A 17,195-nucleotide genomic window follows, 5' to 3' on the forward strand; every position below is an offset into this window, starting at 1 on the left:
TACTGTGTTCAGTTTTGGGCCCCTCACTACAAGAAGGACATTGAGGCCCTGGAGCGTGTTCAGAGAAGGGCAACAAAACTGGTGAGGGGTCTGGAGCACAAGTCTTATGAGGAGCGGCTGAGGGAGCTGGGATTGTTTAGTCTGGAGAAGAGGAGGCTCAGAGGAGACCTTATTGCACTCTACCACTTCCTGAAGGGGGGTTGTGGTGAGGAGGGGGTGGGCCTCTTCTCCCTGATAAATAACGACAGGACGAGAGGGAATGGCCACAAGTTGCGCCGGGGAAGATTTAGATTAGACCTGAGGAAGCATTTCTTTTCTGAAAGAGTGGTCAGGCACTGGAATGGCCTGCCTAGGGAGGTGGTTGAGGCACCATCCCTAGCGCTGTTCAAGAAGCGTTTAGATGAGGTGCTAAAGGATTTAATTTAGTAGTTGGGTAGAGATTGTGATAGGAGGATGGTTGGACTAGATGATCTTATAGGTCCTTTCCAACCTTATGAACTTATGAACTTATGAACTTATTGTTCAGGAAAACTTTATATCTCATTGAAGGGGATAGCTAAGCTTCAGGACATCAGGGGCCAAAGTTCCCAGGGCCTCTCGTTTCCTACCTTTGGCCAGCCCAATGATGACTTGTCCTGGAGTGGAGATGTTAGCAGCAGCAATATGCTCCCCAGCATCACATCAGGCAACCCATTCAGGACCCATCTTACACATGCTTTATCAGAAGACTGTCAAACAGACGTGTTTTCTAGAGACACTGTCATTCTGAATTACCCTTTTCTAATCTGTTCCACTGGAAAATTCCTGAATTGCTCTAACCACTATCCAAGGATGCAAAAGAAACTGAGAAGTAGCAAGTAAGCTGAGAATTATTTTGAACTATTTTCCCTGTGCAATGTAATTCAGATACGCAACCCATTAGGCCATGTTGTCTCTTAGGCCAGGAATTAAGGAAGATTTGGAAATGTTTGTTGACGTGCTTATTTGCAGTACTGTTAAGTAATGCTATAAAAGTAGGTTTGGGAAGGGTTGTGAGAACTACTAAATCAGTATGTAAGCTTATGCCCTGTCTGCTAGAGTTTAGGATGAGACCTTCATTGATCTCTCTTGCTATAATGGGCTGAAATGTAACTGTATTAGTTATAGATGTGTATTGTAGAGTTTGTTCTTTGTGATTTCCCTATATAAACAACCAATTCTAGTCACTATCAGGGTTATATTGTTCATTTACATGTATCTCATCTTGATTGGATGAGAGAGGCTTAAATAACATGATTTCCCATTTAATATTAAGAATCATCTTTGATGCACTGAAGATGTTTAATCTGAGAGATTATTTGATGTTCTAAGTTGCCATAACTGCCATTGGAAACATAGAGGAAAATAGTTTTTTTATCTTCCAAGGCTCTTGGACCTATGTCGTTGAGACAGTGGAGGGCTGGAGGCGGAGAATGGGCAGCAAAAGTTTCTGGGGCATCAAGTCTGCACAGGGCTATGTGGGTACAATATCCTCTAGGAAGGGAGGGTAGTTTGCAGGAGGAACTGAATGTCTGGCAAGTGACATTTCAAATTCCTGAACTGCAAAATCATGGCCAAGTTTATAGTGAGAGATTTTGCTGCCTCACTGATTTTGTCAGGTGGGTTAAGGTCAGCATTTCTAGCATGCAAAATCACCTTCTGGGTATGATTCACCTCACTTAATTTTAGCCACTTAAGACTAAATCTAGTCATCAAGAGTCCCTATATCCTCAGCGCATGGAGAAAAGCCTGTCTACAGGATGATTCATGTCTCACCTTTGATATCTGTTGCAGAACAGGTTGAACCATTCTCAGAAAAACCCATCTCTTTCCACTGACTTGAGCAGGAGTCCAGACACACCAGGTCACACTAGATGCGTAATGCTCAAACAACTCAAGTGAAATTAGATAAATCTTCCTCCTTGGGTAGCTGTGCTCATAGAAGAAATAGCAGAAAGCACCAATAAACTTTATTATTATTTAATCACCTCATGATCTCTGAAATGACCAACACAATGTAAATCGTATGAGGACCAGCAAAGAGGAGGCTGCCTTCAGAGCTATGTCAGTAAGGTCCCGCAGCTACATTCCTCTCCCTTTCAGCTCTTAGACTTTAATCTCTGTCAAATTCTTTTCTACTTTTTCTCAAGAGGAGAGTAACATCACATGGAGCTGAGAAAAAAATGTTAGAACATAGGAGCATATCAGCTCTGGTGTGCAGATATTTCTTGTTTATTGGTCTAATGAAAGATACTAGCTTTGCCTATTTCCTATTCTCTTACCATCAAGGCAGCCACAAAATTATCCTTACCTTTCCCTCAGCTGATCTCTGACAAAGAACGTATGCTAAGCCTGGACTGAGATAAACTTGCACTTTTAAAATGTACGCTTGTCTATTGGTACCTCAAGCCAGCAGAATTGCTCGTGTCTTGTAAAATCAGAACATGCTTAAGCTTCTCCTGGTGATGAGATGCTTTCATTTGGAAATGGCAAAACTTGTGGCTCTTCCACATAAGAACTCAAGAGGTTATGTATTTATGAAAGAGGGATTTTCTGTATTTTATCCACAAAAGCAAATTGACTTCCCAAAGTGTATAGATTTCCTCAACAAGAAAATCATTGGAAGCAGAAATGAATGACGAAAAAAACCCACAAAAAAACAGTGTTACTCATGCAATGACTCTGTCTCTTAAGAGGAAGAAAACAAATCCCACAAAATACCTCAGAGGAGAAGCACGCAGGGAATTTCTGTGCTTTGCAAATCCCTTGTTTTGTGTGTGTAGGTACCAGCGCCTGCCATCTGGGAGACTTCTTGCGCAGCCACACTGTGGTAGCTGCTCATTGTCCTTCTAGGGAAATATACAGTAAGTCTTGAAAATAGAGGACGCATGGAGACTTCCGTCTCCCAGCGGCGAGGAATGTGGGTGTGGATCACACCAGGCTCCAGCCCGGCCCCTCTGGGGCACTGCTGTTGCATTGCCTGAGAACAATAACCATGGAGAAGTGTTAAGAGACCTTTGTGATAGGGGTGGAGAGGAGAAAATAATACCATCCCGGTGCACTGAGTACTGCTGTTACTGGAGATCAATGGTATGTGCGTATGTTGACATGCTGCCTTTGCTCACCTGTCCAGAAGTCGATGACTGATATTATGGCATGGGTGGTTTCCCCTGAGGATGCCTTGTCCTTGGATGGGGTGCGAGTTTCCTCTGTCATGAGCTGTGACTATTCACAGCTTCCGAAGAGGGGAGCTCTGCAAGCACTGCCTCTTAGGATGTACCTGGTGGAGATACTGAGAAAGTAGCAGCATCAGAAGCTCAACAGTGTCCTAAAATAGCTAGCTACATGTTTACTATGCTAGCCAACTCTCTTGGTCTTCACACATACAAAAGCAATTAAGCACTGCAGTTCATTTTCATGTTGCGTGGAGCTGATGTGCGCGTATCCCACCCACGTCGAGGAGAATGTCTATTCCCTATGCAGCAGTTTGGAGCAAGCAGCTCCTGCTAAAGCTTCTTGTGTAACACCACCTCCTTGCTGGCTATTTCTAAATCCAGACTGGCTGTTTGCTTAAAGGACATCTTAAAAAAAAACAGTGCTGGGAAGCCCTTGATGAAAGCTGCAATAACCCATCCTTTGGCACTCGCAGTACAAGAGCCATGCTGTACTTCTGTCACAGCCTTCAGCATGGGCAGCCATCTCCAATGGCCAGGAGCACGCCATGTCCATTAGCAGAAGTTCTGACAACTCATCACTGCTATTGCAACAAAAACAGACTGTTTTGGTCGGTGGGATCTTATCACAGTAACAGAGGGAAATGCTGGTAGCCAGAAAAGACTCACGGGTGAACCAGTCAGGCAGTGATGCTAATCAGTATTGTAAGAGTGGATTGCTTCTCCATTGGCCCTCCCAGCCCTGCTAAGTAGCAGGTGCCATTGGCAGGCTTGATGTTTTTGGACATTATCCGCTGCTGACTGCAGCAGCCATTGCTGATGCTGCATCCTCTCAAAACTCAGGACAGTTATTTAGCTGTTATTATCTGGAAGATAACAGTTGCTTGTGGGCATTCCTGTTTGAAAGTATCTGACATTTGACAAAAGTCTCTCGGCTACTATAAATAAATGTTGATTTTCTTCTTTGTTGTGATTTCCCCAGAAGCAAATACAGTGGAAGTAAGCAAGCTGTGATTGCCTTTAGCTCTGGTCCTGTGCTTCTTGCCCCAGCAAACACAGTGTGAGTAAAGACATTTGCTACTGTAGATCTTCAGAACTACCAGTTCTTCATGTAATACACCAACAAGGTGTGTCAGGTATGATTTTTAGGCTTCTTGTTAGTTTATCTGTATTTAAAACAATACAATTATTTGATTCAGAGGCTCGCTGTAGATAGCTTGAAAAACTACATTGAAAGGAAATGGTCCCAGAAAGAAACAGACTGGACTAGAGTTGGCTGATGATCTGCTACTTGGCTACTGTAAGGCTGTAAATGCAGGTTAAGTTGTGACAGCTCACAGTACTATAGGATCAGCATATTCTCTTGAATGCTAAGTCTCTGTCTGGTTGGTTAATTTTGGATGGGGAGGACTTTTATCTATGCTCAAGATCAGTGTGTTTCACTCATCACATCTACTAAGTGTTACTTAACATAGAAATAAATAGAAAACACCACTTTCAGTGTGTTGGGTTGAGGTGCGAAGTTTAGGAAAGGTATGTGAGAGAGATTTCTGGGGCATAACTTAGGTGCCAGTGGCTGCTTTTTGTACCAGGGATTTCCTGAGTCACTTTGGCAGAAGCAGAATTTGTCTGTGTTTTTTTTTCCCAGCTATAGTCTGGATTGAACACACAAAGCCATCTTCATGGGGAAGAAGAGACAAGATGGACTAGCCAGAAATTGTTAGGATATAACATTCAGAATTTCACATTCTTAGAAGGAAATTATTGAATTTCTGCCAGCTCTGCTAGGAATTAGCTTTTGCATTCCTGGCTTCACCTCTGTTATGGAGGAGGTGTGAGCAGAGGCTTGGCAGGGTCTCTGAAGCTCCCCCAAAGGATGCTGTCTGCCCTGGGTTTGGCAAGACCATACTACCAGGGCTCCATGGCACAGAGGCTGCCAAGTCATGACTTTCCTTCAGGAACTGGGACCCCCCACACAAGAAGGACATGGAGCTGTTGTAGTGGGTCTAGAGGACCATGAAGATGATCAGAGAGCTGGAGCATCTCCTCTATGAGGATAGGCTGGCGCTCTTTAGCCTGGAGATGAGAAGACTCTGAGGGACATTAAAGCAGCTTCCAGTACTTGAAAGGGGGTGTGGCCTATAGGAAATTTGGGGAGGAAATTTTTATAAGGGTATGTAGCAACAGGATGAGAGGAAACAGAAAGGGACTTACACTAGACATTAGGAAGATTTTACTGTAAAGGGTGGTGAAACATTTAAAGAATTTGCCCAGAGGTTGTGGATGGCCCTTCCCTGGAAGCGCTCAAGGCCAGGCTTGGATGGGGCTCTGAGTAATCTGGTCTATAGGGAGGTGTCCCTGCCTATAGAAGGGGGCTTGGAACTAGATAATCTCAAAGGTCCCTTCCAACTCAAACCATTCTATAATTCTATGAACTGCACTCTGCCTTCCTTCATTTTCCAGGCTCTATGGGGTTCAGTGTTTTGTCTTAGTCTGCTGGCTTTACCTGATATCTTTGCCATCACTCTGCACTCCTTAATCCTATCTTATTTTCCCAAGCTCCCCAGATAAGCAACTTAACAACTGCAGTGAGAGTTCTTAGAGAGTCAGGCAACAAAACATTGCCCCCAGACCTGCATATTTATATAACACTTGCTTTTTGTGGCATGCAACCTGCTAACATCAAAGTAAGTGACAGCCTTTTTCCAGCACTGGCAGCCCAGAATGAAGAAGATACCTTGCCTCAGGTGGTGCTGGTGGCTCTGAATGATGGGCATCAGTGTAGCAACTAATCTGCCAGCCACTTGGACAGCTGTGCTGGAATTCAGGACAAACACATCAACACCAGTTATCAATGGGAACAGACATTTCATAGGGTGCATCGGCCCTTTATATCTGCTTGTGGTGTCTGCAGAGGGCACGGGTCAAGACCTTGGGTCTGAGGAGGGGTGGCCTGGATCAGTAAAGGGAGATGTAAGCAGCACTGGGAGCCATCCGCAAACATCTGACAGCAGGCTTCCTTTCTCATAAAATACTCAAAATCCACTGGATCATCACTGATGGCTGGAGCTTAGCATAGGCATGAGAAGGTAGCCTCAAGCCAGATGAAAGCATAGCTCATATTTTGTTACACAGCTAGTTCTGCTTGACTTCATCAATTAAGCCAGGCCATTCTCTTATTTGTTTGTGCATTTGCTTGCTTGTTTGTTTGTTTCGAAAGGAGAAGGGAACATCTTTGTTGTAGTCTACAGTTGTAATTTGATTTATCCTGGCTTTTCGTGTGCTGTTGAGACAAGCTGAGTGGAAATTCCAGTTAGATGTTTTCATTTGTTCCCCACTGGCATGAAGGTTACGGGAACAGAGCAGTGGGCCCATTGGCCTACATGTCATTAATCTTCTGGTAACAATGAAGAGAGAGCATTTGAATGTGTCCTGTGTTTTCCGGTAGGCTCTGTTTGAAAGACTTTTCATTTGTGTGGCAAGAATAGCAAAATAAGGGGGAAGAACAATAAGAAGAATCTTTGTGAAGAGAGCGTGTGCATCCATGGGTGCCCATCAGCCTTGCTAGATGAGGCCTGCATCCAAATACCAGGAATGAAAGCCAGAGTGGCAGAGGATTCCCTTTCAGAGCTTGAGAAACCCAAAATGTTGATTAGATACAGCTTTTGGCAACAAGCTTTGGATGCACACAAGCATGCCTCTCCCCTAGAAATCCCTGAAAGCAAGGCAAAAGGCCTTACAACCCAACCCTGGAGGCTTTCAAGGCTGAGTTGGATGGGCCCTGGGCAGCCTGAGCTGGTGAGTGGCAGTCCGGCCCATGGCAGGGGATTGGAACTGGTTGGGCTTTGAGGTCCCTTAGAACCCAAACCATTCTGTGATTCTAAGGTTGGTGTCTGCCAACTAACACGTTGCTCTCATTGTGGCTGTTGCTGGAGAGTATCCATTAACACTACAGGTGGAATTTTTTATTCTGCGGTATTCTGGTATTTTTGTCACCTGTATTACTTATTCTGTGTCCTCACTGCTGCTCACTTGTAACAGTTACCAGCTAACTCTCTCACAAGCTCTGTGCTGCTGGGTTGTCATTTATTTAAACAGTTACCGTGCTGAATGTATGGAGAGCCAACTGGGATTTTCGATGTAGGATGTGCCAGCAGCTGTCATTTTAGCTCGTAATTTAGTCTAAGGATTTACAGACCTGCTGGTAAAAGGGGTGTCTGAGGAAACCTTAATATTTTGATTACAGGGCTGGGCAGGCAACAAGAATTCCACTTTGCAAAATATTTCAAGGTGCTGACACTTATGTCAAAGTGGAATGAAACTGAGACTCTCCCAAATGTTTTTGCCAAAAAATAAAAGTTAAAAAAAAAGGCAGGGGTGGAGGGGAATATACATGCACAATAGCCAACAGTTTATGCATGCAGACACTCACTTGAGAAGTGGGCTGTAATCTGGAAGAGGAAGAGCACTCTTACTTGCCATCCTGGGGTGTGCCTCCCTAGGCTAGATACTTCTCTGCACCCAAGCAAAAAATATTTTCTGTATTCCTCATTGAAAAGCAAGCACAAACAATAGATCTTCAAGGACAGTTTTGGTTTTAATTTACTGCCCTTTCCAAGGAAACACCCCCTCCCATTTTTTTTTCTTTTATCTCCCCAGCCATCTCCAATTATAGCATTCTTTTTATGTGTTCTCCACTGTGGAACGGATCCAATGCTAGTGGAATTGCTTATCTTTTTCCAATAGAAACAAAAATAACCAGAATTATTCAATGTATAATAAGAATGTTTTGGTATTCAGCTTCCCAACAAGCTGTGTTTTGCCTTAGAATGTTAGGTTTCTGCTAATTCTGCAGTTTATTAAAAATGAACTTGAAGACAATGTCCTTGCCTTTCTGGAAAACTGATGTCTAGAAAAATGGATAAGCTCTAAGGTACAAAGAGCATGGACAAGCACCAAAGGGCATTCCCTTTGGAAGAAAGGTGTTGCCAGCAACTACCTTCAGTGCCCTTATAAAGCCTTCTTGTTTCAAAAGCAAATAAGAGAAGCAAATAAAAGATTGCACTTGGTGTCTTGGGGACTTTCTGTCCTCCTGAAGTAAGGGCAAGGAGTGTTAATCAAGGTGACAATTTTAAGGTTTTACCAAGATTTTGCTAGGTTTTTCCTAGAGAAGTTTGAAAATGGTCTATAAGACAGCAGCCAGTGAGTTCTTGTGCTGCAGGCTGGGTGTTCTGGCACTGTATTTACTCAAGAATTAAGAGTAAATATCACTGATAAAGAGAAAAAAAAACAAACACCACATGCCCAAGATTGACTTGTGTTACTGGGACTTTCTTCAGTGAAACAGTTGAAGGATTAGGCCTTATACACTGAAGCTGCCTATTGGAATTGTGTCTACAAAATTGTGTTCAGAGGATAAATGCTGGGAAAATATCAGTTCACGAATTAGTTGGAAAGCTGGAAAATATAAGTGCCTTTGAAATTAAAAAAAAAAAAAAAAGAATGGCTTGGTAGAACTGTGTATTTTAAGAAAACAGTATTCCATAAATTCTTCAGTTTTAACAATAAATTATGGGACTTCCAATTTACCAGAATTAAAGCACTGCAGCATCACATAGAAATTCCAGAAGTGAAACAGCATATCTGGAAATTGAAAGTGAAAGGGTAACTGCCTGGAAAAATCTTTAGAACATGTTGAAATATATGCGCAGGAAGGTGAGAAAATCCAAGTCCTTCAACTCTGTTCTAATCTTTATAGAAAGCAAACTCAAAACCAAGGTTTCAGTACTTCTGTTGAAAACACATCTAAGAAAACTGGTAATTTTGGGTTGTATCAAGGAAAGAAAGCAAGAAATCACCCAATCATGACCATCAAATCCTGCACAGAAGACAGTCTGCAGTTGGAACAGGAAACCTCTTTACCACGAGGTATTTCCCTCCCTTTTCACCAGCTTCCCTGTGTAAGAGAGAGGTCCCAGAACAAGACTAGCCCAGAGCGACAGTGACATTCACCATCAACAGGGGATGCGAGGGACTTGTCTTACCCAGTCAAAACATAGAAAGGCAGATACTGCTGATTAATGAAGGTCTGGCAGAGCTTAGCAGCAACAGGTGTGGCTGACCCAGACACCTCCTGGGCCAAAACCACTATTTGCAGTGTGTGTTGCTTTTCTTTATTATTTCTCCTTGGGGGTTAAAACTAATCCAGACCCACCTCAACCTCATGTTCTATTTTAGCTCCAGGTCCAATTCCTTTCACAGCCCAGCTCTACAGTGAGGACGTGGAGCAAGGCCTCTTGCTGGCATGGTGAGCATCCCATTGCTTGGCTTTCTGGGCTCAGGAGCCCCCTCAGAACATTCATTCATGCTTCCACCCACCAAATATTAAGGCAAAGATGACTGTTCCTCCACCCATTCCACAGCCTGACTCACTGTTTCCTTTTGTTCCTCCCTGCCTGTGGTAGCCACCTGTGGCATTTCACCTAGCACTTGGTTTGGAAGGCTTTAGGCAGGGCTCCTTCATTTGTTGTATGTTTGCATGCACAGCACAGAGTGGGAAAACCTGAATCGTGACTGATACTCCTGAACAATGTTGCATTACACACACACACACAAATAAACAAACACTGCAACAGAGATGAAGATTTTTTGTTACTCAAGCTGTACACAGCATCCTCAGCATCCCTATACAAGCTTCAGCCATGTGCTAATGGAGTTCAGCCCTGTGTGTGGAAGGTGGATAAATGCCTTTGGGAAAGCCCAGTAGATGTCAGTGTGCCTCAGCTCCTCACAGATGTCCTTGTCCTCCCTTGTGAACTCTGCTGCTGACTGGCAATGGAAGCCACCACACGCTGGGTGCTACAGATGCAAGGAATGGTGACGTTAAACAGAGATACACTAGGCACTAAGTGTTGTGGTCCTGCTGACGAAGACAAGAAGTTATCCATCCATTCAAGGGGATTATATCAGCATGATATGAGTGTGCATTATATATTGTTTTCAATGAACTAAAAAGATATACACATACATGCTTTGCTTCCCTAATATGTTACTGATATGACTTTTTTCTCCGTTTCACTGAGCTCATGTTTCTCTTGTATCTACAATGCATGAGGAAATAATTTCCTTTCATGAAACAGCTTTCAAATAGAGAATCTTTTATTTCCTTAGTATTATCAGAGGAAGGCAGGATGGTTTAAAAAGAATGCAGCAGCTTGGAAAGAGAAGAATACTGCTTTTATTTGTATGCAGGTGTCAATGTTCATATGGGAATAGTTGCTAGCAAGAATCTTTGGAACAAATTAACACCTACCAGAAATACCTTGGGCCTCCAACCAGCAAAGCAATTAAGCATGTGCTCAGCTCAGAACACTGCCTATTTTGCAAATTACTTATGTGAATAATGTTAAACAGGGCCTTAATTACTCCACAAAATCATACAAAAGCAGGGTTGGAAGGGACCTCAAAAGATGACCTAGAGCAACCCCGGCTGTTGTTTCTCTAACTTTCCTCCAATGGCAGGGTTTGTACAGCCTGTCTGAAAGCTTGTTCCAGCCCTGAGCTATCCCTCAAATGAGAGAGATTTTTCCAAGCCACTAGGTTAAATCACTGTGCAAAAGGAACCAATTTTTCTGCCAATAGAGAGAACAAAAAAGCTTTTTGTTGTTGTTAGCACCTTTTTTTTTTTTTGCATGCAAAAGACTAACAGCATCTCTTCTCTTCTTTTCCCCATGCTCCTGTTCCTCTACTATTTTCCCCAGTCTTCTCCTGTATTACCCCTTTCTCACATCGTGTCATCCCCAGTGCTCTCTTCTAAACTTTCACTCATGCATTGATCTCATTGGAGAGGGCACCAAGTGAGTGCCTTACCAGTGTCACACAGCAAGCTGAATGTCCTGTCTCACATCTACTTTCCAACTGATATATGAAGAAAAAAGGCTCTGCTTCTTTTTCTCTATTCATGTTGAGCTCCTGATCCTCTATAACCCCAACATCTCTTCTTGGCATGCTGCATCTCCTCTGCATATTCAGTCTAATTTATTAATGCATTCAATAGCACCTCATGTTCACGTAATTTTGAGCTGCTAGATTGAACTCCCCCTCCTCTTCAGATCATTCACTAGCTTTATATCCATCTCTCTAAGTGCCCTGCTTGCTGTCATTCTCCCTTTCTAATGAATAAGGTGAGTAGAGCAGAGATCCGAATAAATGCATGAAGCACTTATTAAATATCAAACAGTAAAGGACCAATAACTGAATTCTAACTTCAGGTTGTTTTCACTCACTGGCACATTCAAGTGCCATATTTTCCTGTTTTGCTTCTAAGAACACAGTGTAGGAAGATAGCATCCTGCCTCCTTAATTACTAGACTGCTTACACTGTAAAAGAAATGGTCTGACATGCTTTGTATTGAGAAATAATTAAATAAAAATCCACATTTGCTGATATTTGTCAACATATTGTTCTCTTGAGGGTTATAACTTAGCTATTTAATTATTTGTTCTATTATCTTTCCATTTATCAAAGTCAGGCAGATTAGTTTTGAATTCCCTGGCTCCTCCTTTTTCCTCTTTGTGAAGACAGGTCCTTTCTCTGCCATTTTCCAGCCCCTTGGGATGCCCTCTTTAATCCCTGAATTCTTGCAGATAATGGCTAATAGCTCAGGCCGCTTTGATTAGTTCCTTAATTACACTAGTGTGAGTTTCACCAGGCCTCATGAACTTGAAAGCATTTATCTTATCTAAAAATTGTCCAAGCAATTCTTTCTATTATTTTTGTCTTTACACCTATCACCTGCTAAATCAATCTCACAGTTCACTTCTGTTTTGATTTTTTTTTTCTTCCAACAGTCTTGTTTTGGCTGTTATCGTCCTCTTTATTCAGTAAGTAGCAGGTTTTCCTGTGTTGACCTGTTGCCTCTGGACATCTGGGAAGCCTTTCACGTCCCTTGCTAGATGCTATTCATATTTGCACTTAAGTACTTGCACTATTTCTTTATGCTCATTCATCAACATAAGCCTGCACTTCCACTTCTATAGGGATTCTTTGTCATGGCAATCTTTCACAAGCTCCGGGTCCCGCTCTGTTGGTTTTAGTGTTGCTTGCTTTTTTTTTCCTCTGCAACTCACACTGCTGTGTGACAGACCAAACAGAGTCTCACACAGTCACTTTTCTGCATCTCTCTACAGTTTCTTCATGCAAGACATGACTTACTGCTTCTATGATGCTGCTGAAGTTTTCTGTCTAGAAATAGCTGGTTTCAATTGTTTGTAAATGTTACTCTTTTCATGAGCTTGACTGTTGTGAAATCAGCATTATCCCACTTACTTTGTTTCAAAGCTCACCTTCAATTCATGTAGCACAAAAACTGTTCTCTCCTTCCCCAGGTGAACACCCTTCATTCTTAAAACATTTTGTTATGGTGTTCTAATAACATGATGAAATATGTCCTGCCCTATTTAGTTAATTACTTATGTAACATCTCCCTGTCACCAGGTCTTCATTGCTCTGAGATCTGCAGAACCTCAGCCCAGTTCACACTGCAGATGCTGCCTTGCACGCTGAGGTCAGACTCGATGCTATTGGTTTCATTAGAAGATGCAGAAGTCAATGAACTAAACCTTCCACAGAATGATGTCACTTTCAAAGTCTCACTGACCCAGCTACCTTCCTGTGTTAAACTGAGCACTGCTGATGCTTCAGTTCACAATCCACTGAAGACCACGCAGCACCTGACGATGGTCAATTGCCTGATGGTCATCTCACTGTATGTGTTGTTCTCTAAATGTGTTCACTTAAAGGAGACTTCTCTAAAAACTTAATACTGACTCAGTTGGAATACTCTGAGCAGGTGCTGTCATTACAGTGCCTAAAAACCTGATGCACCCAGGCTGACATAGTTACAAAATACATAAATATATGTATGTACATGTATATATTAGGGAATCAATAATCTCATCCCAAGCATAAACTGGTTTTACAGCAGAGGGTTCACCTTCAGTTCTGTAGTCAGTCTGAAGCAGCATCTCTATCCAAGGCTTCTTCTTTTCCTGTCTGCAAGGTATTTCCTAGTGTGCAGATCTCTGCTGGGAGTTAAGGTTTCCCCAGATGACTGCCAAGGGGCGAGGAGCTCACTGTACTCCTACTATCACCTTTCCTGCCTTACCTATGGATCCGACCACTCCTTCACTAAGCAGCTGTTGTCAAAGCACTTCTTGCTGTATGTGTTGCTTTGGTGGCTGGCACCACCAACTTGTCCAGCCCATTGATGGTGCTGGCCCCATGCAAACCTTTGGAGTCCCAGATGGCTTTATCAGAAGCCTCCCTGCTCCTGTTTAACAAGTGCTATGGTTACAAGCACTGCTAGACTGATGATATTCACATGCAGGAAACAATGCAGGGAAAACAGGATTTGCACGGCTCCGGCTGCACTGCCCCAAGAATTGCAGGAAGCGATTGTACTTTATGAAACCGTCTGTGCTCCACTAGATTGTCTATAGCTTTTAAGGTCAAGCCATAGCACACCGCGTTTGAAATGCCTTTTGTAATAATGCAGACTGTTTATGAGCTGGAGTACAGGCTGTATTGTTTACCCTAAGCTTTGGTTAAAAGGTGCTATATTTCAGCCTGTTTTGCAGGATGGCACGGGGAATCTATCATGGGCCTTTCTGGCACGAGCTTGGGCTTAGTTCAAAGGGGGAATGTCCATCATGTCAACTCAAGCATCCCCGGGCATGCAGAAAGTCACGCAGCCAGCACTGCCACTGCACTGGGCGGACAAAAGGGCCAGGAGGGTCTGACTGGTGCCTTTCGGAGGTGTGCTCAACCCTGCCAGGAGCCATTCCACATCCTTGTGGAGTAGGCACAGTCCCCAACAGCCCAGAGGTCGTGCTGGAGTCTGGAAACTGAGAAACATCCCCCTCCAGAAAACAGACTTTGGTTAGAGATCATGGCATGCGGGTGAATACAGACAGGACAGCAATGCAGGTGAATACGGGACAGCAAGGCAGGGGAACATGGATGAAATCCCCCCAGGGTGGCTCAGTGCTGGTGCTCAGCTGGCAGGAGCCTGGGCAGTGGGCATAGTCTGCCCTTTGGTCCTGTTCCTTTTGCTTCCTCTGCATCACAGAGACATCTCCTGGTCTTGCAAGGAAGGTACTTGGCTAGGGTTAGGCAAAATCTCCTCCCTGACCAAAACCAAACCAGAGAAGAGGACTGTTTTCTAACAAATAACATAAGAGAAGGGGAGTGAAGGGAACACGTAATTAACACTTGCTGCAGATGCTGAGGGTTGAAACCCTTCTGATAGACATCTTTCACATCCCATTGCTCCTTTGAATCTCCCATTTGCCTGTTTCATCCACCTGTTGGATCTTGACATGAATTAAAGAGGTTTGTCTCAGCTGCACTCCATGTACATCTCTTCCCACCCACACACTCCATGTCCTTCTGTATCAGACTGGGTGTCCAAAAGAATCACTCAGTTTCATTCCCTTCTCTCTTTATCTAAATTACAGCATCTCTTGACACTGAAACTTACGAGAAGCCTGACCAGTAATCCATATATATTAAGAAGGGGCAACAGACCTGGACACCCACAGGCATGATAACACCCATGTGCAAGGATATAGGAATTTCTGAGGACCTAGGGACAGATCCACGAGGTGTGGAGATGGAAGAGGTAGTTCAGGGTAACAAAAGATATTCCTCAAAGCATTAGTCACCTTAAAAAAATCTTGGCACAGTATATCTTGTGTGAGAAGGCATAAGGATCTGGGCTTATTTTTATTATTAAGTAGCTAATTGTGGTTAACGCAATAGATGCTGTTCAGACACAGTGTGCCATACCCTCTAGAGTATTTAAAAGCAGAAAAGCAAAGAGTTAGACAAAGCAGACCTTGGGAACAACATTGGCTTGACTGGCTCCACTCATACATCTAAGATTAGTCATGAATGGACGAAGAAAAAGCTCAGCCCTGTTTCTGTTAACACACTGCTCTTCTTTCAGTATGCATTGAACAGCTGTGACGACACCGTATTGTTTGTTACAGCAGGTTTCAGATGGTTATTCACAGTTTATCAGATATGATCACTTGCTCAGTTTCTTCTTAGTTTTTTTCCTGGAAATGCATACCCAGGAGGATGACAATCGCATTCCTAAAGAAATACATGACACTTCTGAGGTTGAGAAATACTTCCATGTGTGCTCTGTGTGTGAGTAATGAGGATAATGACCTCACAAAAGCATCAAAGCAACACTGCTTCAGACTTGGTTCTCTCTTTCTTCATTTGGTCAATTCTGTGTGCCTGGTAGGACACACAGGCAAATGAGATATACCTGTACTGAAGTACTCAAGCTCTCACCATAAGGGCAGAGTGTTTTTCCAAGGAAACACTGCAGTGCCGGACTAGGAGAGCTGACTGAAAAAATGGAGATATGCAGCTCAATAAAGTAGGAATTTGCAGCTTAAGGGGGAAATATATCAGAAAGCATTTAAAGACCAAGACTGAGTAGATGAGAAAACAATGAAAAAGAACAAACACTAACAAAGACAAACAAACACTTTTTGGAAGAGTGCCTGGAAGAACTTGGACTTCCTAATTTAGGGCTAAATTAAATCTCTCTGCAGGCAGAAATACTTGGATCAGTTAGAAGATGAAGGTGATAAAGCTGCCAAGCAAGAGAAGAAAGGAGTACCAAGACTGTAGGCCAGAGCCTATGCCAAGCATGAAGCGTTACAGAGCAGGTGTCAAGGGCTCCTTCCTTTCTTGAGTACCCATGAAAAAGAAGCAGAAAGTGAATCGAGGCTGTAAATGTTATTCTCAAAATTAAGAGAGAATGTTTTTCTTTAAGTGCCTGACAAACCTCTGTCTCAGCATTCTGCATCTAGGGCTTAAAAAATTATCCTGTCTCACACAAGTATTCGCAGCCTTTCTGACAACGGCAGATGCACTCAGCATTTTTATAATAAACCTGAAGCCTCAAACTCAGGCACAGAGTTGCAGATACTAACTGGGTGCAAACAAGTAGCATTGTGATTGCTTGCCTGGTTGCCTGCTTGGAGATATCTCTGATCTTGTGCTCTCTTTCTCCTCCTGTCCTGTGCATAAGACTGGGAGACTGTAGGGCTTCCCTTTCCCCATGCTCATTCCTGGTGCTCACTATGGGGACATATGAAGCTGTAGCTGATGAGTGGATCCCATGAGATGATCTGTAGTTCCCAGCCACTACCAGGACACAGCTCCCTGGAGAGCATAAAATAAAATTGTCATAGATTACACAGGAAACTAGAAGTTTGGCTGCCTTCTTGTAACAACAGCCTCTAAGAGTTCTGCTTTACTTGCAACCAAGAGTAATTCCAAGGTCAGCAGATCATAACCTTTTATCAGATGATAAATATTTGCCATTATAACCTCAGCACAGCATGTGCGCCTGGGGCAGGAAGTTAACTTCCACCAAAATATTCTTGTTTGTTTGTTTATGATGTGTCCAGCCTTGCACCAGGTTGTGCTGAGACACCTAATTGGCTCAGTCTTCCAGTCCTTCACTATCATAGAGATAACTGACTGACTCTAAAGGTCAGCCTGTGCTTGTAAGTCACTTCCCTAAGTCAAGAGCTTCACTCTATACCATTTTTCACGTCTTTGTTTTTCTTACAGCATTCCAAGTAATTCCCAAAGTTTTAATTTTGAAGTACAAATATCAAATATTAATACATCTACAGCTTAATTATGTTGTCAAATGTTTCTTTTCTATTGTTTTTAATTTTTATTGCTGTTTCTTACTGTTAATTGCTTGCTTTCAGTCAGCACACTCAAGCCTCTGGGATATTATGCAAACTCATTCTAACCAACATCAGAAGTTCACAGTCTTTAGTACAAAAACTGCATTGTCTTTATTTTAAATGTCATCAAGAATCTGAGGTTCTCATCCCTCAGATTTTGCTTTTTCAGCCTCTTGGAGGCATTCTAGTGGCATTTCTAAGCTTTTCCCTACAGCTGTG

At 42.9% G+C, this 17,195-nt stretch overlaps 1 protein-coding gene across 1 annotated transcript in view; it reads right to left on the minus strand.

The window, feature by feature from the left end:
* The window catches only part of GFOD1 (Gfo/Idh/MocA-like oxidoreductase domain containing 1), a 521,440-nt gene that overhangs the window by 51,735 nt on the left and 452,510 nt on the right, over positions 1–17,195 (minus strand). The window lies entirely within an intron of this gene.

Source organism: Cyrtonyx montezumae, unplaced genomic scaffold, assembly GCF_038088225.1.
Source record: "Cyrtonyx montezumae isolate F1298 unplaced genomic scaffold, pur_monq_1.0 scaffold_8, whole genome shotgun sequence".
NCBI classification, from domain to species: Eukaryota; Metazoa; Chordata; class Aves; order Galliformes; family Odontophoridae; genus Cyrtonyx; species Cyrtonyx montezumae.